Raw genomic sequence first — 22,594 nt, 5'->3', positions numbered from 1 at the left:
GGAGATAAATTCATGAACGAAGAGCGCACAATTGCTTTCCACGGGTTGCGTAAATCTTCTAAACCGATTTGCCCTTTACTTTTTGGCAATCCCAGATTAGAGCCATAATTTCGGTTCATATTCATGTTTGGCGGCTCTGTAAAAACCCATTCCCATTAAAACTGAAAATTGTTTTTTGAGGAAAGGCAATGGCGCAGTAAACGTCTCGCATTACCCGCCCGTGTGCTGTGCGATGTCAGTGCACGTTAAAGATCCCCAGGTGGTCGAAATTATTTCGAAGCCCTCCACTACGGCACCTCTTTCTTTCTTCCTTCTTTCACCCCTTCCTTTATCCCTTCCGTTACGACGCGGTTCAGGTGTTCAGCGATATATGACACAGATACTGCGCCATTTCCTTCCCCTCCCCAAGAAAAAAAAAGAAAAATGAAAATTGGTTTTTGGGGCAAGGAAATGGCGCAGCATCTGTCTCATATATCATTCGACACCTGAACCGCGCCGTAAGGGAAGGGATAAAGGAGGGATTGAAAGAAGAAAGGAAGAAAGAGGTGCCGTAGTGGAGGGCTTCGGAATAATTTAGACCGCCTGTGGATCTTTAACCTGCAATGACATCGCCCAGCACACTGGCGCTTTTAGCGTTTCGCCTCCATCGAAATGCATCCGCCGCGGTCGGGTTCGAACCCGGGAACTCTGGATCAGTAGTCGAGCGCTCTAACCACTGAGCCACCGCGGCGAGTCCCAAAATTCTAATAATGCTCGTTTCGCTGCTTGTGACGCAGAACGAATTCCTCTTTTGTGTGGGCAGAGAGAGAGAGAGAAAATTTAATTTTAACGCAATATTAATCGTCAAGTGTAAACTGCATTGCTCAAAGGAAAACCAACACTACGGCACCTCCTTCCTCCTTTCTTCTTTCACTCCCTCCCTTATCCCTTCCCTTACGGCGCGGTTCAGGCGTCCAACGATATATGAGACAGATACTGCGCCATTTCCTTTTCCCCAAAACCAATTATTATTATTATTATTATTATTATTATTATTATTATTATTATTATTATTATTATTATTATTATTATTATTATTATTATTATTATTATTATTATTATTAGCCATCTTGCCCTTCGTGACCGTGACCACAGATTTGAAATTCAAGTTGAAAGAGTTAGGGTGGCGGAAAAAAGCGGGAACTAGCTGGTGTGGGAAATTATTTAAAAAGTGTGAGCGAAGATAGCGAGCATGTATGAGTCATAATAAATTTAATTGAATGGCTCAAGGGAACAAACACATTCAGGAAGACAGAGAAATATAAAGAGCGCCTCTTTTTTTAGGCGCTCTTTCTATCTTTCTATCATCCTCTTTGTTCCCTTGCGTCATTCAAATTCATTACGAACCAACGAGCCCAACAGCAAGTACTTCTGCAATGCATGAGCCGGTGCCCATTACTCGAACTTGGCTGACAAAGGGAAATATTTCTTGCATAGATCATGGACGCAGCAGATGTGCTTAACTAGTTTTATAAATATGATTGTTTTGCCGTAAGTGTCAATGTATTTATCGCTGTTCTGGTCAGTAAAACATGTTGATAGGGTCTACGTCCTCCCGCATTTTACCTGCATATGTTTTTTTTTTATTACTCTCGACCTGACGATCTCGCAAGACATTAAACCAACCGCCTAGGGTTGAAATCGTCTTACAAGTCGTTACATTTCGTGTGGCTCCTAATTTACGGGGTATACTGTGCTATATGACTGACTCTCCCTTGACTGCGTTGTGTGTTTTGCCTCTGTGTTTGGTTTCTGGCTCGTTTTATTTTGATTGTGTTTTTACTTCTTTTTTTTCACCGTGGAGTGCACTCTGTGCTTTCTTTGTGACATTGATTGTGGTGTGCCTTTTGTATCCTCTTCTTTATGGCCTCTTTTAAGGCGAAAGCCTTTAATGGCTCGTAGTTGTCCCTGCGTCCGCGAAATCTGTCACACTAAGACCTCATCAGTGACACAACCGCTATAACCCATATGCTCTTAGCAATTACTAAGAAATGGGTGATTAGTAAATAGTTAGTCATTAAATGGTGATTAGCTTAAAGCAAAAGCATGGAAAAAATAAAAAGTGAAAATAACAATAGAAAGTAAACAAAATGTAAAAAGGAATCAAAACGAATAAAAAGCTCAAAAAATAATAATAAAAATGGACAAAAATTGAAAAAACAACAACAAACAAGGAATAAATAACCCATGTTTATGTTGTTATTATTTAAAACGCACTGCAGTCAATGGAGACCAAGCAGGGAGGGCAATACAGGTCACAAGATGAATGAATGAATGAATGAATGAATGAATGAATGAATGAATGAATGAATGAATGAATGGATGGATGGATGGATGGATGGATGGATGGATGGATGGATGGATGGATGGATGGATGGATGGATGGATGGATGGATGGATGGATGGATGGATGGATGGATGGATGGATGGATGGATGGATACGGCTGAACCTTTTAAATCGGGCGGTGGCTCAAGCCACCTAGCCATGACTTATGAAATGTTACTCTTCTCTTGATTTTAGCCACCAATCAGATAACATTCGCTTGGTTACTTCTACCCGCTTAAAATCTACTTTCCCTTCACCGTCCCTAAACCCCAATGCCTTGGGTAAACCAGCCCCGCTACTTTCCACTGTAGGGTGAAGCCCTTTACAGAAATGTATCAAGTGTTCAGCCGTTTCCTCCTCTCCGCACGCAACGCACAACGCGTCTATGTCGTGGTACCTGACTCTATATGTCTTAGTCCGCAAAACTCCCGTCCTGGCCTCAAACAACAAAGAGATTCCCTTACAATTATCACAGATATTTTCTTTGGCAATTTCCTGCTTAAAAATCCTGTATGTTCCCAGTGCTGATTTCGTCAGCATTCCTGTTTTCCACAGAGCCCTCTCTGTTTGTTTAAACTTTTTCTTAACCGATAATTGCTGATTTGCCCCCCTACTGCTGTCCAGATATTTGCTTGTCAATTTTCTAGTTTGCTTTTTCCATTTCGTGTCAACATTCCTTATATACAGGTATCTGAAAACTTTCCTATCCCACTGTTTTTCCCCCATTTTTCTTAATCGCTCCTCAAATGCTATCTTACTGCTAGCTTCTCTGCTCTCGAACGACGCCCATCCCATATCACCGTGTACCCCCTGATTCGGTGCATTGCCATGTGCTCCCAAAGCTAGCCTCCCTACGCCACGTTGTTCGATTTCTAACAAGAAAAATGCATTTCAGCGCCACCATTGGCAAGCAATCACAAAATATAAAACGGACAAGGTGCAGTGCAAACACATGATCTACAGTAAAAGGGGGAAAAATGAATCAGCAATCAGTGAAGCAAAAACTCAACCTAGGCTTTTTCGTACACTTGCTTCAGAAACTGTTACAAATGAAAAAACAACAGAAAAATATGCAATGCCTACAGGCGCCGTGGAAAAAAACCTGCGTTCTAGAAAGTTCCATGCTTTCGCATTCCTGCACGTAAGAAGACTTAATTGCCCTAAGATTTTTTATTGTTTTTAATGCTTTGATTTTCCGTTTAATTTTTTTTCTTGGGAGCATTTAGCTCATTTTCATTTATCTTCAGTTATTGTTAAACCTGGAAAAGTTGTCGTTACTCTCATACAATGGCACATGCCCATCTAGAGGGATCGGCTAATAATTAGGGGGCTCATAGAGTTTTTCAGATAAATATTTCCTGGACGAAAATAAAATGAACGCTGAGGAAGGAAGAAGTAAACAAAAAAGGAACAGCGAAATGAAATGGGAAATGCATAACGCACGCAGGAGATCGAGACTGAGGTTTATAGCCGAGTGGTTAAATGGTAATGATAATTTAAAGAAGTGTTGCTGCTCTGGGCTCTCTCTCTTTTTTTTACGTTGCTTTTTTTACATATTCTGAGAGGAACAAAAAAAGGGGGGTTGACCCATATTTCTGGTAAGCTTATATCCGAACAAACACGGTAGCCTTCGGGTCGCAGCGCATGCCGTAACAGCGCGTCGGGTTTCGGCACGTGTGTTCTAACGTGCCGGTGCTTTTCCCCGCGTCGGCTTCCTGAAGACGAGGTTGCGGAGAAATAGGTAATCCCTATCGCACGCGCACGGGCAATTTCAGCTTGCGTCAACTGGAGACGCCAATTAGAAGCAAGCTTGCCGGCACGCTTATTATACCCTAGGTCTTTTTCCAAGCCCCAGTCTAACGAATTTACTTGTCGGCATTCTGTCGACGATTATTCTGTTACGCTTATTCCATTCCTGCTGAAGTCACTGATAACAATTTTGCAGTGTTCCTCAGAAGGGAAATGCACACTTTCGAGATTACGTGCAAACGAGCCGACCTTTTATTCCTGTTTCACACTCTGCACACGAAAACACCTAAATGGGTGTAAAAAAGGTGTAAACTGTCCTCGAGCGCAATCTTTTTTATAAAAGGGTGTTCACTAGAGGACAATTTACACCCCTTTTACTAACTTCCGAGTTAGAGTAAATTTGATCCATATTGAGGGTTCATAGAGAACTTGGGGCAAGTTTCCTTCCATGTTCTACGGGCCGACTTTATTGGCTAGAGTTTTTTAAAGATTGTTTTGTAGCGAAAGCTACATTGGCCATAAGCTCGCAGTTTCGCCGTGGTCGCACCGCACCACGTGACCAACCGCGTGACGAACCACGTGACAACGACTAGGCAGACAACCAGACTAACCTGGACTTGCAATCAAGATGAACCAAGGCTAACAAAGCTATGCCTTAGCTTTCGCTGCGTATATCGTGGCATGGCCGAGCTAAGCCACTGCCAATTTTTTCACTACCTATAAGAACAGCCGGAACTTTCAAAAGCAGTCCAATATTCTTTTTGGTCACACTCTTAGCCGAAAGGAGTAAAAAGGAAGTAAACTCCTTAGAGGACAACTCACTCCCTTTTTTACTCCCACGTAGGCGTATTCGTGTTTAGAGTGCAGTAAAAAAAAAAGTACCCGACACTGCAACCCACTGCGGCTGATGAGCAGCGAACTGATTAAGTTATCCCATGTGGTCACTGAACTCGTATTCTGATAGCACGGAAATGCGGAAACGCTTCCGCGGTGAGATCTATGTGCTTCTCAAAAGGACTGCTAACACAACTACAAAAATTTGAATTTTCTTTAGAGCATTGATCCCCCCTCCCCAATTGTATAAGGCTGCCGCAGTGGCTGAGTGGTCAGTCCGTTCGTTTCCTTAAAACGAGAAAAAAATTGAAGGTTGGTTTTTGAGGAACTAACCCGCCGCGGTGGCTCAGTGGTTTGGGCGCTCGGCTAATGAGCCGCAGTTCCCGGGTTCGAACCCGGCCACGGCGTCCGCGTTTCGATGGGGGCGAAACGAAAAAGGCGCCCGTGTGCTGTGCGATGTCGTCATCATCATCATCAGCCTTACTACACCCACTGTAGGGCAAAGGCCTCTCCCATGTCTCTCCAATTAACCCCGTTCTGTGCCAGCTGCGGCCACCTATATGCCTCCAAACTTCTCCATCTCATCTGCCCACCTAACCTTCTGCCGCTCCCTGCTACGCTTGCCTTCTCTTAGAATCCACTCCGTTACCCTTAAGGACCAGCGGTTATCTTGCCTTCGCATTACATGCCCTGCCCGAGCCCCTTTCTTCCTGTCGATTTCGACTAGGATGTCATTAACCCGCGCTTGTTCCCTCACCCACTCTGCCCGCTTCCGGTCTCTTAAAGTTACACCTATCATTTTCCTACCCATAGCTCGCTGCATTGTCCTTAATTTAAGTTGAACCCTTTTCGTTAGCCTCCACGTTTCTGCCCCGTAGGTGAGTACCGGCAAGATACAGCTGTTGTACACTTTTCTCTTGAGGGATATTGGTAAACTGCCATTCATGATCTGAGAGAACCTGCCATATGCGCTCCACCCCATTCTTATTCTTCTAGCTATTTCCTTCTCATGATCCCAGCCAGCTGTCGCCACCTGCCATAAGTAGACGTATTTCCTTACCACTTCCAACCCATCGCTACCAATTGTGAATTAATGCTGTTTACTTGCGAGAGTGTAGAACATTACTTTTGGTTTTCTCGTAAATTTTTAGACCCACCATTCTGCTCTGCCTAACTCATTGATCATGATTTCCAGTTCATCTCCTGAGTGACTTAGCGAGACAATGTCAGCAGCAAACCGCAAATTGCTTCAGTATTCTCCACTAACTCCTAACCCCATCTGTTCCCAATACAGGTCTCGGAACACTTCCAGTAAACAGGCGGTGAATAGCTTACATCCTGAATCCGCAGTGCCTGCGTGACTGCTGAGGTTTGCACTGGGGCAAATGTTTTCTCGTAATCAATTAAGGCTACATGCTGTGGTTGATTATATTCTGCGTATTTCTCTGTCACCTGATTAATAGTGTGAAATGGACTATTGTGTAGTGTCCTTTACGAAACCTGTCTGACCTGTCTAAGGTTCTCCTGATTCTATTAACGATTACCTTAGTAAATGTCTGGTAGGCAACGGACAGTAAGCTGATCGGTCTGTAAAGCCCTTGACATCTCCTTTCAACTGAATTAAGATAATGTTGAGTTTTTCCAAGTTTAAAGTGCGACGTTAATGCACGTCGAAGATCCCCAGGTGGTCGCAATTACCGTATCACCACTACGGCACTTCTTTCTTCCTTTCTTTTTTCACTACCTCCTTTATCCCTTCCCATTACGGCGCGGTTCGGGTGTCCACCGAGGTATGTGAGACAGTTACTGCGTCATTTTCTTTCCTCAGGAACAACTTATTGTCACTGAGGCCCGCCGCAGTGGTTCAGTTCAAGGCCACTGAGCACAAAGTCGCAGAATATTCTTGTACGAATATTTTACGTTACTGATATTAACTACTAAAACCATTAGCCACTAACTGTTCACCCCTCCTTCTTTTCATTTTTCTCCGTTTCGTCCGTTTTTCACTTCGTGTCGTTGCATGTCTTTCATCGCTGTCTTTTGTTAGCACAAGAGGTTTCTTTCTATACTTATATTAATCCGCACTCACCCATAACCTACAATATACCACCATCACTACTACCACTACCTGCTTGTGCCAAATGACAGGCCAGAATTACTTTCTAATGAAACCAAAAAGTCTGAGGGCACTTAAGTCTGCTTACGTGCAGGAATGCGAAAGGGTGGAACTTTCTAGAACGCGGTTTGTTTTTTTCACGGCGCCTATAGGCATAGCATTTTTCTTATCTTTTTGTTTTTATATTTTTATTTATTTCTGGTTTCCATTTTTCTTTTCTTTTTCAGTTTTATTTATAATTTTAACTTCATTTTTATTTTTTTTCATTATTTATTTTCTAATTATTATTTTTTAATTTTCAGATTTTATTTTTATTCTCTCTTTTATTGATTTATTTTCAATTTATTCTCAACAAATTACCAATCAATGACTGACTGACTAATTGGTACTCACCCATTGGTAATTGCTAAGAGTTTTTAGGTAACAGCAATTATGCCATTGATGACGTCATTGTGTGACCGATTTCGCTAACGAACGGACAACGACGTGCCATTAAAGGCTTTCGCCTTCATATATTGAACTTCACCGCCACCAGAGTTCGCGATGTCATTTGAACGCGCCTCTGCCCTGCCACCGTGCCGAAAGGTCACAGCCCGCAGTGACAACGTTCGCGCCTCGTTTTGCGTCATCGCTGTTCGGTGACGTCACTGGGGAAAGGGTGACAGGGGCAAGCGCAAAGCGGAAAAGCAATTTCTGGTCGCCTATTTTCCGACTTGCGACGCTCCGAAGACGGCGTGCCCATATATGCGACGCGACTCGGAGGAGGCGACGGGAATCCGTTCAGAAGAAAAGATTGATAATCTCGACAGAGAACGGAAAGAAAACGGAGTGAGAGGAACGGATATTGCAAATCGGGCGGAGGGTGCGCGCGGGTCCCGAAAAATTACCGCCGTCCCGGTAATGGAAAGCCCCGAACTTTTCACCTCTGACCTTTCGGCAGCGCCGTGCGATTCGCGCTCGCAACTTTCCGTCCCACTCAGACAGGTGTGGAGAGAGGATTCGCCGTTACATTAGCTAGACGACATTCGAAGCTACTTGAACTAGAGTAATGCTTCTATCCTCTCGACCAACACCTAAGTTCTGATGGTGTGGCTAGTTTGTTGCGGGCTAGCAGTTATCGGATGTGTTTATTATCAGGCTCAGATACTCCAGGTTTGTCAGACAAGACAATAATTTCAAAAATAGGCTTTTCGGGGCAAAAATGTGGCTTTTTGGCGGATATGGAGTCTCGGCGGACACCGGAAAGCCGGTGAATTGCATAAGCTGGTTAACTAATTTCTGATAATTAACTTTTTAACTACCTAAGCTCGGCAACTGATTGCAATTAGAGATTTGTAGCCAACCCTTAGTAATAGCCATATAAGTTTTTAAATTTACGAAAACGCGGTTACCCTTGGCGCTGTGGCTCGACAAAATCTAGCTATACATCGTGCCAAAATGCATGCGCTTTCGAAAAGCATGCTGTCCAGGCATTTCTAATGCACGTAACTAGTAAAAAAAGCCAAATTTTGTTGAGCCCCAGCGCCAATTGGGTAATCGCGTTTTCTAAATTCTAGAAACTGATAAGGCTATTTCTAACGACCGGTTACAAATCTTTAATTTCAACTAGGCGCCTAACTCTAACAGCCAAAAAGTTAATTATTAAAAATTGGTTATCCAGCTTACTACCTAAGACGATTCACTGGTTTTCTGGCGTCCGCCAACACTGGTAATACCTACGCGCTTCGTAGAACCGGATCGCGCCTGCGTCTCTCACTTGCGTTTCTTTTCACCAGTTTTCGACCAATCCCCAGAGGATGCCACATCTCCGAACTCTCAGTACATGAATGTTCAGTCATTTCGTCTCCCTCGAAATGCGGCCGTCATCCCTTACAGAAATAGTCTATAGACTTCTTATAGACTATATTGCCTTTTTATAGGCATTTATTTTTGTCTATTCATAGTCTATAGACTGCCTATAGAAAAGTGTATTTCCATAAACCTATAGATTTTTTATAGACTGTCTATAGGATTTGTATTGCTGTTCTCTAGGGTTTGTCTCTAGGGTATAGAGAGTCTATATAGACTTTATAGACAGAAGTCTATAGACAATCTATAGACTGCCTAAAGGAATTCTTGTAAGGAATGGACAGGCATCGAACCCGCAACCTTGCGCTCAGGCAGCAAAGCGCTATAGGCACTGAGACACCGCGATTTGTGTTTTATTTCTGCCTATACATTTAGAATAATAATAATAATTGGTTTTTGGGGTGATGCAGGAGCACACGTATTGTGGTCCCTCTGGAAAACGAAACCTCCTTCAAATGTGATATCACATCATGTCTTATCAGTTTGAACATCCGTTGTTATCTTCGTGATCTTGCTGGCGCCTTAGTGCTTCCATTTTGGCGTCGCGCTAGCTAAAAAAAAAATGAAACGTGCGAACAATACAGTCGAAACCTAAGTTCCCTATGATATGCAGTGCAAAACGAGAGACAAGAATCCTGATGCAACGATCATGCTTATTTCGCGTATAACAATAAGCGAGGGCCTCTCCATAAATTTTCCCGCCTTTCCACAACGCAAAGCAAATGCAAAACCTAATATACGCACTTGCTAAGAATAACGTGCTCGGAGGTACGTCACGATAAAGAAAGAAAAAAGCAAGCGTCGTCACGAAGTTGTCTGCTGTTCTACTTTCCCTTGCAAATGCCGAGCTGTCGCCACCTGGGTGGGATTCCCATTGGCGGCAGGCTGTTTACATGCTTGCTATATACGGATTGCCTGCGCGTCAAAGCTTGCATTCGCGCCCGCGTGCCTCGCGTCGACACCAAAAGGTCAGCATCGGAGGTGATATGAACGCCCGACCCACGACTCCGCTCGTCAGTTAATTACGCTGACTTCTTTGCCACCAGCGCTAACGCAGCGACAAAAGGACGAAGTGTCGCGGATACTCACCCACTTCTCAGTTGAAATCAGCAGCACGCATTATACGGTCTACGCATCTGCTCCACCGAGAGTATTAAGCTTGAACGGCAACCTCATGGTCGTATAAATCTATTTGCACAGGAGTCAGCACGTCTCACTTCGAAAGCACGTGTTATGTCGATTTTCACGTCACACCTGAGCACCTCCTGTAGAATGCTTTTCCCAGCTGAACTGCTGGCTTGTTCACCCTCAAAATTTCGAAGTCAATGGCGCTTTGCGGTGCGTTTTGTTCGATACTGCCTTTGGGAGGTGAACTATCCGTCTTGTTCGTTCGGTTGTTTGTTTGTTTGTTTCCTTGCTTGCTTTTTTGTTTGTTTCTTACTTAAACTATTGTTCCCTTGTATGGGGCAATACCACAGAAACTAACTTAAACCAGATGCACGTACTGCAGAAAAGGGTTGTTCGACATGCTACCAGGAAGGAACCAAACGCGCACACAAGTCACATTTTCCAAAATTTATATTTAATTTCTGTCCGCAACCTTTATTCATTTAATTTAGCTAGAAGAAACAAATACGATCACAGTAATCCCGAGTACCTACTTAAGTCAATGACAAATCTGTCGCTCAAGACACAAACTTACCTCAAACGCTCATCTCAAGTTTGGAATGTACCGTTGTCGCGTTCTTCATATGTTGTTAGTGGCTATTTATTAATAAAAATAACAATGGAAGGAAAAGGTGTTGCTAGCCGCGGCATCTTCCATCGAAACCTGGAGCACCTAAAGGCCGATTCACACGACGGTCCGTTCGCCCGCGGCCCGCGCATCACGTGTTCATGCGCCACTAAAAACTGGCCTGCGATCCGATGACGTCAAGCGGACGCGACGGACCAAAGGAGCAGACGACGCGCTGGGTGTACCACTGTTGCCAGATTATTTTAAAGCGTCTGGCAACGCTGGTCAAGCTGGTTTCTCCTCCCGACCCATGACTGCGATTGAATGGTGCAGGTGCGGCCCTTTGTGCAATTCATCAATGACCTGGGTCGTCTTGCTAGCCCAGTTGATCACTTCGTCATGGTAGCGAACGCAGTGCTGCTTGTCAAAACAGCGCGCCAGCTCAACGTCACTCAACGAAATGCGGCAGCCGAAATACTGGCAAGAGCGGTGGTTGCCAGAGCTGGCGCGCGCATCTTCGCGGACCGCCGCTAATTCCCGCGAGGGGAGAGGCACTTGAACTTCCTTGGTTGCCCAGTCTGGGGGCCGACAGCAGGCCTCTCAATTTGGTGACGCACGAACACGTGATGCGCGGGCCGCGGGCGAACGGTCTGTCGTGTGAATCGGCCTAAGGACACGGGTAGGGAAAGAAAGGGGGGAGATATAGTAAGAAAGGATAGGGGGAGGACGGCAATATACACTATGTATACAAATACAGGGTATATTCTTCATATGACCACCAAGCGCTTCAGCACTGTCTTCCCATTTTTATTAATAACCTAATTGGTTATGACATTACTCTCCCAGATGTAATAAAGTGCTGAAAAACTTGTTTGTTGTACAACAGTGGCATACATGTAAATTATATGATGCTGCCTTTTTAAATCATACAAGTATTTTCAACTGCAACATACACTCGCTGTCTGTTTTGTAGGAGGGGACTCTAACTTAGTCAAGTACGGATGAATTAATGCTTTTTCGAGCCCCCTCCGCCTTCACGGAAATAAACTCGAATTTCGATCTCTCGCTCTTTGTTCTGTAGCGCTTAGTGGGGCTATTCCAGGAGGAGATTAAAAACAGGTAACTACATAACGTTACGTGGCATCAGCTGCTGTTAGAAATGAGTTTAGTGGATGAGATAGACCGAAGTCCCAGTGTACAATTGTTCATAAAAAAGCTGTATTATTAGCACGAGCGAAGCACGCCTTACATTAAGGTTATGACTTAATACTGGAATGAACTGAAGTATCTTAGTGTTCCTGTATATACAGGAACAGTAAAGTATCTGTCGCAGTAGCGCCATCTCTCGCCAGTACACGGCTGGGAAAGCATTCATGGTTTCGTGCCCTCTACTTCAGTTCTGCCGCCGACGAGATGTGGCACTTCCCATTCAGCTGCCTTACTGTATAAGTAAGTACCTATAGAGTTGCGCGTGGTTCTTTTTTTCGAGCCCCCTCTGCCTCCACGGAAATAAACTCGCCGCAGAAAGCATCCAAGTTACGCGGAAAACCCGCACATCGCGTTTGCAGCAGGCTCTATACGGCACAACTCGGACGGAGATATAATAGAGCGATTACCTTCGGCAATCCCATACCCTTTATTTTACTGTGGACAGAGCTGATTTATATAATTACACCGAGTAAAAGGCTCGGAAAGCTGGTCTCAGTCTGAGGCTTTGCCGTATAACATGGATGCTTTCCGTGGCAACTCCGCGGACCTACGCGTAATTCTAGGTACTTATACGGTTATTCTAAGCTGCCTATATTACACGTGATCCGAGGTTGCTCTGAGGTTTAGAAAGGACCAGGATATGATCAACTATAAGAAGATGGCAACAAGCGGTCATTAGAAGTCTAATGAAGTAGAGAGATGAAAATAGTTTAGGAAAGGGTGAAAAACTAGCACGGTGAATTCAAAGAAAGTCAACAACACTCTACGATTTAATAATTACGTGACAATTATCACAAGCGAGTTACAAACGAGGTGAGATACAATTACCTTTGTTGTTTTCTTCTTTCTGTACGGCATCGCTGTTGACAATGCGGACTTTTGACTCACGTCCCGGCCGAATCGGGCAAGAACGCTGCGCAAACGTATTGCACTAAACGCAACTCACCGCTGAATGTCATTTCCGGGCAAATTTTGAGCGCGAACGAGCCGTCGTTTTCGCTGGGGGGAAGCATTCAGGAGGGACACTCAGCGACGCAGCAGCCTTGGCACAATTACTACCCCCGTTCACCTCTGCATCATAGACTCTTCGCCCCTTTTATCTCAGGGACCTCTTCTGCCCGGGACGTCCTCCGGTTGCCGGGTTGTTATCCACAACACCGACCGCTGCTGCCATGTCTCGTTCCGTGCTAGCTTCGTCCTGCCTTATCGTCGTTCCGCTATACAGGGTGTTTTACCGAACATTTCACAATTTTAAAAAATAGCGTTTTTGAGTTAGAAGACCGCTTTTTACGGCATAGCATTGTCAGTGGTACAGTGCATAAGGATAAAGCTAAGATGGGCTAACTAGCAGGCTGTTTAACTAATAATAAACTTTTTAAATATTCTAAATTCTATAAACTAATATGGATATAAAATTACGGTGGGCTACATGCCTCTCCATAATCAAGGAGCCAGCACTAATAGTTAAAAAGTTAACAATTCAATATTGGTTAAACAGCCTGCTAGTTAGCACATCTTAGCTGTATTCTGATGCGCTACACCGCTGCCGGTGCTATGCCGAAATAGCACTCTTCTAACTCAGAAAACCAATTTTTAAAAACTGTGTAAAATCTCAGGTGAAACACCCCGTATATACGCTGCGCAATTCCAAGAATTTCTCATCTCAGTCCGGCATAGCAAGATCGCAAACGAACTGTGACGTCACTATGACATCACCACGACTTTGTGTTCCGCCTCACACAGAGCTCTTATACCGGGCCCCTCGAGATAAGCAGATTAGTCGTAGCATTAGCCCTGCCCGCGGTTCACGCACACAGCGGTCGCGGCGACGTCACCGGAAGCCATCTGTCAATTTGGCCGGAGTAGCGAAGGCACCACTTGTTACTGAACCGGATGTATGTACAACCAGCTCCAATATTAAAGATAGAGAACAAATTCTTTTGTCAGCTTCTACACTGAAGATGAAACTATATTATGAGCGTTATCTGTCAACAGGAAGGCTGTGTAGAACAGAGCAGAATAGTGTGCTTTTCCCCCGCACTTTTGGAGCAGTCATTGGTGGAATGCTGATAACGTATTCCCCTTCACATTGGAGCAGTATTGACGGGTATACTGGAGATCTATTTCAGGCTGAATTTTTATTTATTTATTTAGTCAGTTACGCTTGCATTAAAAACAAACAAATGGGGGAATGTAGTATAGAGGTAAATACAAGGGGGGGGGGGGGGGGGGGTACTGCGCACAAAAAGACACGGACGCGTACTATATATTATAAACGAAAACAACAAGGCAACATAAAAATGGCGGAAAGTTCCATTCAATACAGAGACGCCTTGGAAGCAAACAGCGAAACAGGTGTCAAGTGACTTATCGATGCGACTAGCCAAGGAATGTGGTTCCACCCCTGATTTTGGAGCGCGGGGTATAGGAATAAAAAGAGTGATTATTGAACGTGATGACGTAAGCTATGGAAGGAATATAAGCGCGAAGTGTGGGGCGGGAGGTTTTTTTGCGTAGGTCAAAAGCTGGTGCGGACAGAGTCTTTCCTTGGTGCAACGCTGTTCAGTGCAGAACGAACCAAGTCATTCTGTACCATTTCACGTGAATGAATTAGGTAAGCATGGCAAGAGTCACATATAGGAGGCGCGTATTCTCACTTTTATTGCACTTTCACTTCACCAGTGTTTTGTATATATCTTGACGGAAATCGTACCTGTTACAGAGTTGTGCCGTGAGTGCACAGGCGCACAGTTACAGTAGTACAATTATTAACGAGATAGCACTATGGGTCCAGTTCGGTGGCTACCCCGGCGTTGGCGGCATGTCGACAAAAGCGGGTGGCCCACCTGCCACCTAAGTCATGTGACCTTGTGTCGTCATTACAACCTGCCCACCGTGGATGGCAGCAGTTATATCAGTGACTGGTCGCGAGTGGTTGCTGGAGAAGAGCAACTTGAGTCTCACAAGCCCCACCGGTGGCTGGTGGAAACATTTATTGCCAAATACAGAGAGGGGCAAACCCCCTAACATGGCACGAGGCAACCCTTAGGGGGCTGCCCTTACAGGGCAAAGGACAGCCCTTGGAGGGCTATCCGCTGCAGGGCGTCGGTAATTATCCGGCGCTGGTCAGCAGGAGCAGCGGAGCTGGCCAGGAGGGTCTCCCAGTATGACTCCACCGTGGTGGGGGATGGAGGGTGTGGGAAGGCAGGACATGTGAGGAGGACATGAAGGAAGTCTCCCGGTTTCCCGCAGAGCTTACAAGAAGAAATGAATTGATCGGGGTAGCGGGCATGAAGGAGAATATGCTGTGCTTGAAGCAGCCGCCTGCCTGTGCAGTGGCGCAATTCTTAACCGCTTAACCACTTCGCCAAGAGTTGTACGAGGATTCCTCTCGTTCTATTAATGTGCAGCAGAGAATGCATGACCAATTCCACGTACATGGGCATGCAGGCGGAACCTAGGCGACAGAAAAGTACTTGCGTGGGAGGGATTTGTAATGCCATCACATTGTATTCTGAAGGGTATATCTTAAGCGATATGTGATGGTGAAAGAAAGAAGTGTCCGTACCTGCGAAGTGATATGCAAAGAGGACCTCAGGCCGCTGAAAGGACTCATTAGAGACTCGTCCCATTGGCCCTTTCACGGTCTCTTTATTTCTCTGTTTTTATCCCATGTTGTGTTGACATACTGTTAGTGTTCATGCGGTTGGGTGCATCCGGCTCTTTTTCTAATTACCTGCCAACACTGGCGAGTTAAATTTGGGTTTTTCCGACCTACTTTTATGTTTGTTTTTGCCATTTACTTATTTATCCTTCTTCATTTCTATAAAGCACTGCCCGCGACTTTTCGTTGTATGCCAGGCTCTGCCGTACAAGCCCAGTGAGGCTTTGGCGGGTCTGAACTTGTAAACTATTTTTTCCTTAGTGCAAATTAAATTAAATTTATTTATTTATTGCATAGCATAGCGCGATCCGCTACCGTGAACCGCTCCCGCAAGGCGCCACTTAGGGCGCGCAGAATGCCCTGAGGGCGCCAGATGGCGCCGCATGCCCGTCAGCTGCGTGCGCCTGCCGCGTTGGAACCAATAAGCGCGCACTCTGTGGTCACGTGTCAGGGAGTCAGTGGTACCTGCAGAAGCGGAGCTCAAGTTTCTGCTGCTCCCTTCCCGTTTCTCAAAGAGAAACTTAAGCAGATTAGGGTGCATGTTTTAGAATGAGCTTTAAAAGGCATTATAAAATAAATCGTACAGCGCTCTTGAGGTTTAGGTGCACAGTACAACACAAATTTTAAGGAACAACGGCGACGCCACAAGGTCTGACTTGAACCGCGCTCGTACAACTCGACAGCAGATCGCAACTAATAATTGGTTTTTGTGGAAAGGAAATAGCGCAGTATCTGTCTCGTATATCGTTGGACACCTGAACCGCGCCGTAAGGGAAGTGATAAAGGAGGGAGTGAAAGACGAAAGGAAGAAAGAGGTGCCGTAGTGGAGGACTCCGGAATAGTTTCAACCACCTGGGGATCTTTAACGTGCACTGACATCGCACAGCACACGGGCGACTTTTCCGTTTCGCCTACATCGAAACGCGGCCGCCGCGGTCGGGTTCGAACCCGGGAACTCCGGCTCACTAGCCGAGCGCCCTAACCACTGAACCACTGCGGCGGGTATTCAATGGGAGAAATCGCATTTTGGGGTATAACTAATCGCGCAGATGACGAAATGGTTTCTTCCACAGGATTTATAGGTTCTAGGTGACATCCACGTGAAAGGAAGCTGCACACGTGAAAGGCAGCGCGCCTCGATGTCTAGGGTAGCGTTTGTTCTAAAGCCATTAAAAATTTGAATAATGGTGTCTATGTAAAGGAAAATTTACAGCCTTTATGGGTGACAAAAGCATGATTTTTGAAGAATCTACAGCTCCAGTCGCTTTATTGAAAGCGGCTTCAAATAAAGCACGGATGGGGTTTCGACTGTTCAATGCTGTGCTTGTGAATACAAAGGGGGAAATTGTCCCCAACTGACATTTTCACAACAAGGTTGCCCCAGCTAATGTTTGGAGACGCATTAGCGTAGACGTATCCTAGTTTACCGGGCGCCTCCCGCGGACTTGTCGTGGTATGGGTGAATTCAGGCGGGCCCACTGCACGTGGTCAGCCGGCGTTCGGTAAGCCGTTACACGTCTACGCTAGTACCTCTGCGGTATGCTAAAAACCTCTGATACTTGGCTGGCTACGGCAAGCCGTGTGCGTAAGTGTGAGATGGGGTAACCTTGTTGCGAAAAGCCATAATATATCATGTCCAACATTCTGGGACAAAAATTTTGAAAATTGGAAAATTGTAAGATACTGTTATGAAAATATTAAAGGTGAGGGTTCATTATTCTGATATGTAGCAAAATCTTTCATGTAAAGTGTTTCCATCGATCGCATCAAACCGCTAAGACTGTCATAGAAAACCAATGGGGAACGCTTTTGACGAGAGCAAAAACGTTAATAGAAAAAAATATGCAAGGCTCCCGTCGGGTGATCTGCCGATATATTGATTGTTATAGTGGAATATTACACTATATGAACAAATTGAGTTCATCAACGGTTCCCCGATCAAAAATGCTGTTGTACAGAATTGCTGGGTATGAGTTTGGCACCGTCTCTGACGCTCAGATGAACCGCTCCAAAAGTTCGGGTCAGCGGTTTGGGTCATGGTGCTCAACAACACCCCGTTATGATGGAATGAAATGGTCTTGTATGTCCGCTAAATATGTTGGCGTTCCGCTTCACACGTTCAAGCAGTGTGCACACGACTGGAAGGAGAGGGTTCCGACTGTTGAGCGTTATGCTCGGGCTTTCTAATAGCGTTATTTGTTGCCTCTGGGCATAAGAGGAGTTGGGAAGAAAAGAGAAAGAAAAGAGTAGGTGAGTGTTAAATAAAGCAGGAAAGGTGGGCCGATCTAATGAAAGCGAGGAGAGCGGTTATGTGGCCCCTGCCTCCAAGCTTTCCAATTTCTAGTGCTTAGCACTTAATTCCCCGCATTTATTCATCGTTTGTTTGTTTGCTTGATTGATTGATTGACTGACTGCCTGAAACCTGGTTTGTGGCAGGCTGCCCACCTGACCATCCACCTGATCACGTGGGCAGGTTGCCACCGGGATGTGCCGTAGGCTTTAAACCACATCACGTGTTTTTCGCTGAGTGCGGGCTTAAGAGCTAGCGCACTAATAAAGTCGCAACGCAGCCAAGTGGTCTAACGCTACACGCAGCCCCGATAAAGAGGTTATCAGATCGAATCTTCGCTACCACTGTGCATTGTTTATTTCAAGGTTTTTAGTCTTTAGTTTCTCGTCATGCGGCGTGTGGCGACAATAAAAAAGCGAACTAAACCAAATTTCTGCGGTAACGAAAATCCGAGGGCAAGTCACCCAGCGGTTCACGCTCGAAAAGTACCTAGCAACTACAGGCACGGGACTATGCAGACTTATCTCTTCATTGGCAGAGCAGTATTGCATAGAAACTAAAGCAACCAGAAAGCGACAGAGAGAAATCATATTCGAACGCCCTCATGACCCGTGTTGTTCCATCCCGCCAACGGCACTGCAAAATTCCTGATAAAAGTATTCGCAGAGAAACCGATTTGCTCCACCAGTAGGCCAGTATACTAGTATATACCCAGTTGTATATACGTACAACGTACAGCAGTATTATATACGACACACGTACAAACAATATACATTGGCCATAAAGTGACGGTGACCTGCGAGAAATAGTGACTTTTTGTGGTAGGAGTTCCGAACAGGTCACTGCATTCGTTCAGTGGACCGCAGTGCGACAATTCTAACTGTTTGCAGTGGTCCCGTTATTCCGAACAGAAAGTTGCGAAGAGCATACGGCTACATTATTGGGCGGCAATGTTTTTCGGCACGCATCGCTTGCCATGACGACGGAATTTGAATGCTACTTACGTCTGAATTGAGGCAGGTCGCAGTGAACACAGTCCCGGCCACGAAGCTCCTTAACCTGTCAAGCACCGCTGCTCTCCATCTGCGTCGACCAGGGTGCACGCGAACTCATTTTTCAGAACACTCGGCGGTCGGTGCGGATTAGCAAACGCACCACAAGACACGACGACGGCCAACCGAGCGGAGGCCAGCCCCAGCGGTGGATCGCTGTCTGACGACGCTATGCGGGCACCATCAATGCACGCACTCGAGTCCCGCGGTGAAGGGGAGTCTCCTGCTCAACGCGCAGACGACGCGAGGAGGGTCGGCGCCATTTTGGAGCCGGCCATCCATTCGATAGCGGCCTATCGAATGGCGTCTTGAGGGCTGCGCGAACAACACGAGCTTGTGTCGGCGCGGGGACTGGCACAGAGTGTAACCACGACGCCACGCTCGTTTCCACGGTCGCCGACGACTTGGCGCCTGTAGTCTAGGGCACAAGTAAACAGCAGCTGGCAACAACTGCCGAAGGCGCGCAGTCTGCTTCGTTACCGCCATAACCAGCCATTGAAGTAAACGAAATCAACGCTTCAATGTTCCGCTTTCTTGGAGAAAATAAGGCATGAAATTTATAAAATCGTTGGCCCTATCGACATTTGGTTCTGTCAGAGGCGTATACATTTTGTTCTATTAACAAAAGTTCCACTTGATCATAGCCAGCTCTTGTGCCGTGTACATTTCTCTCTTGTTCATTTTTCGTATTTTTTCCCCGCTGTGTGAACATGAAAGTTCTTGCGCTTGTACTTTCATCTCGTGATTTGTTTTCTTTTTTTGTTCAGTAACAATAAAATCTTCAACAATTCACACCATTCGGGTATCGCAGAGGAACAAAATACGTCACGGCGATAAATGTTAGCGAGCTGTCTCTGCAGACTCCAGTTTACGAGGCTTTAGACACCTTCAGCAATGCCGTCTACTGCGTTACCGTACCGTTACCTGAGTACCAGAAGCCTGCCCACCGCCACTCCGCACGCGTCGACTGGTCTCGTTTCAGCAGGTGCGCGCGCAGATGATAGTGCTATGGCTGTTCCTTTTGGAAAGGGCGGTCACATTTGGAGTGCGCCAGACTGAATGTTGCCTAGCTGCCGAGTACATGGCGCCCTCATTTGCGCATGCGCACTGATGGCGCGCGGGCTTCCGATACTCCGGCAACGGTAGTAGGGTAGACGGTACGCTCAAAGTGTCTTTTCAGCAACTAGATCGCTACGTACGATCAGCCTATCATCTCTTGGAAGACAAACCGACCAGCGGATCGTTATATCAGCAAAGGACACAACTTCTTTGTGTGCATCAATGGTTCTCCACCAGAGATAGATTTAATTGCTATATAACAGGTGTTTCAGGGAAGGCCACCACAAACATTGTCGGGCCCCACCGAAATTGCCAGGCCACACCAAAGTCACAGAAGCACACCAGTGGCGGGAATGGCCAAGATCGTTTTGGAGCACGCTCTGTAGCAAACAAAGGTCCAATTTGGAGTAGGTTCCATCCGTTTTGTAACAGACACATAAAGGTTGGCCTAGTCAGTTTGCCGCGCTGGTCCGCGCATGCGCGCGCGCAGCGGTGATATCGCCGCACTCTAACGCGAGGTGTGACCTCTGCTTTTTACTTTTTATGGTAGGCTTCAAGGTTATGCCAGACGCTTCCTCCCGAGTTCCCTTATAAATGCTACCTACGGCATCCTCCAGAACCAGGCCCTCAGGGAAATGATAGGCTCGTTAAAACACACATATGAAGGAAGCCAGCAGTTATCGAAACCGAGGAGCACAGATGAATGCTTCTATTTTTTAATGTGAAAGCATTACTGTTCTCATAACGAGAATAGCCGGCGGCTTGTGTGTACTCGCAGATGGTAAAGAAAATCCCAGCGATGGCAGGAAAAATAGCGGCTGACGTCATCAAGCGACAGTATGACGCACACAGCAAGCCGAGCACCGCCACATTGGACAATAGCTACATATCGTTCGTCCACTCTCTCTCTCACACACACACACTTGCCACTGACCAGACTCCATGTGGCGCCAGTTTTCTCGACATTCGTAACAGAAGTGTGACGCAATCGCTTGTCGTACAGCGTTCCGGGTGTTGTGGTGTCATGATTTCTCGTTGCGTATAGCTTACATGCGTTAGTCAAGTTAGAGGCTAGCTTGCGACAGGGAATTACATATGCACTTTCAATAGTATGCCTCCCCAGACATTCATATCAAAATTGTGATGCAACCATTCATCGTACAGCGTTGTGGCGTCACACAAACGCGTCTGGGCGTGCCAAACATCTACATCTTGCGTCCACAACGTGCAAACTCGGCCAGCCTCATCACCGTGCAGCGAGAGGGTCCGAACGTTTGCGGTGTGGTGCTTTTTCCAATATGCAAACACACAAACTCGTAGAAATGAACTTTAAGCACCCAGGGACAGTAAAGCTTTCACATTCCCACACGAAACCAGTTTTAAGTATATCTGCCAATTTTTTTTATTTATAGTGTTGATCAATTGGAAATTTATTCTCATTTCCAATTTATCAACACCAAAAATAGACATTCCCCTACGCTCCTTGATTTCCGCGACTGTTGGCTTCCTTCATGTGCAAGACGAGGTGGTCATGTTCTCGTGTAACTCATATGACCACTAGTCCAACTACATTTCAAGCTAGGGGACCCGCCCTGCCGTCCCCTGCGGTTTGCTTTCCCGCGATGCACCCTGCAGCAGCCTCGCCACGTGACTCCCCGGTTAGTCACCTTAACAAGAGAGGGTGCCGGCGTCGCAGCGACATAACCGCCACGGTCGGCGTGACCGCTGCGCGCGAGCGGGAGAGCAGACTTGCTGGAGAACGTCGACGCGCGCCGACGTTCAGGCGCGAGGCTCCGCTCTTCGCCAGCGGGGCGAGGAAATGGCGGGGAGAATCTTGTCCCGTCTGGCTTCGGAGTTTCTCCTTGGCCTAGCGTGGGCGAACGTTCGCGCGTAACGGTACGACGAAACAGCGCTGACGGACGGGACGGAAGAAGACACATGCGCTGAGTGCCTCTTTCCGCCTCTTGCCTCCGCTCATCTGTTTATTTTATTTATTTATAGATACCGCGATCTAGTACAGATCATAGCAGGGTGGGGAAAAACACAAAATACAAGCATATAAACACTCAAATTCATAACATTTGCAGGCACTTTTCAAACATCAATAAAGAATTATGATTAACAGTCTCGCTATTAAGTTTATTCCATTCAGTAATTGGCCTCCGGACGTCTCATGCCTTCGGAAGGCCACGCCAAAGGAACGTGCCGCATCTTACGCTCCGAGTCCTGGAGGCAAGCGAGATTCTGAGTGCGAACACTGCGTGAAGCAACGTCTCTACTGAACTAGGGAATAGAAGATCGACCGCGGCTGCCACATTTCGATGGAGACGAAACGCAAAGGCGCCCGTGTGCTGTGCGATGCCAGTACACGCTAAAGATCCCCAGGTGGTCGAATTTATTCCGGAGCCCTCCACTACGGCACCTCTTTCTCTATTTCTTCTTTCACTCCCTCCTTTATCCCTTCCCTTACGGCGTGGTTCAGGTGTCCGCCGAGATGCGATGCAGGTACTGCGCCATTTCCTTTCCCCAAATAACCAATTTTTAAGACCAGTCAAGACCTGCATGTAGCTTCGCAAACGGCGGAATTCATGTGGAGGCAGGTTCTTCCCTGGCTCCCTCGCCGAACAGCGCCTAGCTCCTGCCTTGTCTCAATAAGATGCCGTGCTGGGGAAC

At 46.2% G+C, this 22,594-nt stretch overlaps 1 protein-coding gene and 1 non-coding gene across 2 annotated transcripts in view; both read right to left on the bottom strand.

Moving 5' to 3' along the window:
• The window catches only part of LOC144104759 (ras guanyl-releasing protein 3-like), a 97,090-nt gene extending 78,143 nt beyond the window's left edge, over positions 1 to 18,947 (bottom strand). Inside the window, exon 1 of the mRNA XM_077637936.1 lies at positions 18,815 to 18,947. The gene's annotated coding sequence lies outside the window, so the exon portion shown is untranslated. The remainder of the gene's footprint in view (positions 1 to 18,814) is intronic.
• Positions 659 to 730, bottom strand: TRNAS-ACU (transfer RNA serine (anticodon ACU)). Its single transcript has one exon. It is a non-coding gene; the product is annotated as a tRNA-Ser (tRNA).
• Positions 18,948 to 22,594: the final 3,647 nt, after the last annotated feature.

The sequence above is a fragment of the Amblyomma americanum genome, chromosome 9, assembly GCF_052857255.1.
Source record: "Amblyomma americanum isolate KBUSLIRL-KWMA chromosome 9, ASM5285725v1, whole genome shotgun sequence".
Taxonomy (NCBI): domain Eukaryota; kingdom Metazoa; phylum Arthropoda; class Arachnida; order Ixodida; family Ixodidae; genus Amblyomma; species Amblyomma americanum.
This window is presented reverse-complemented; position numbering and strand designations above follow the sequence as displayed.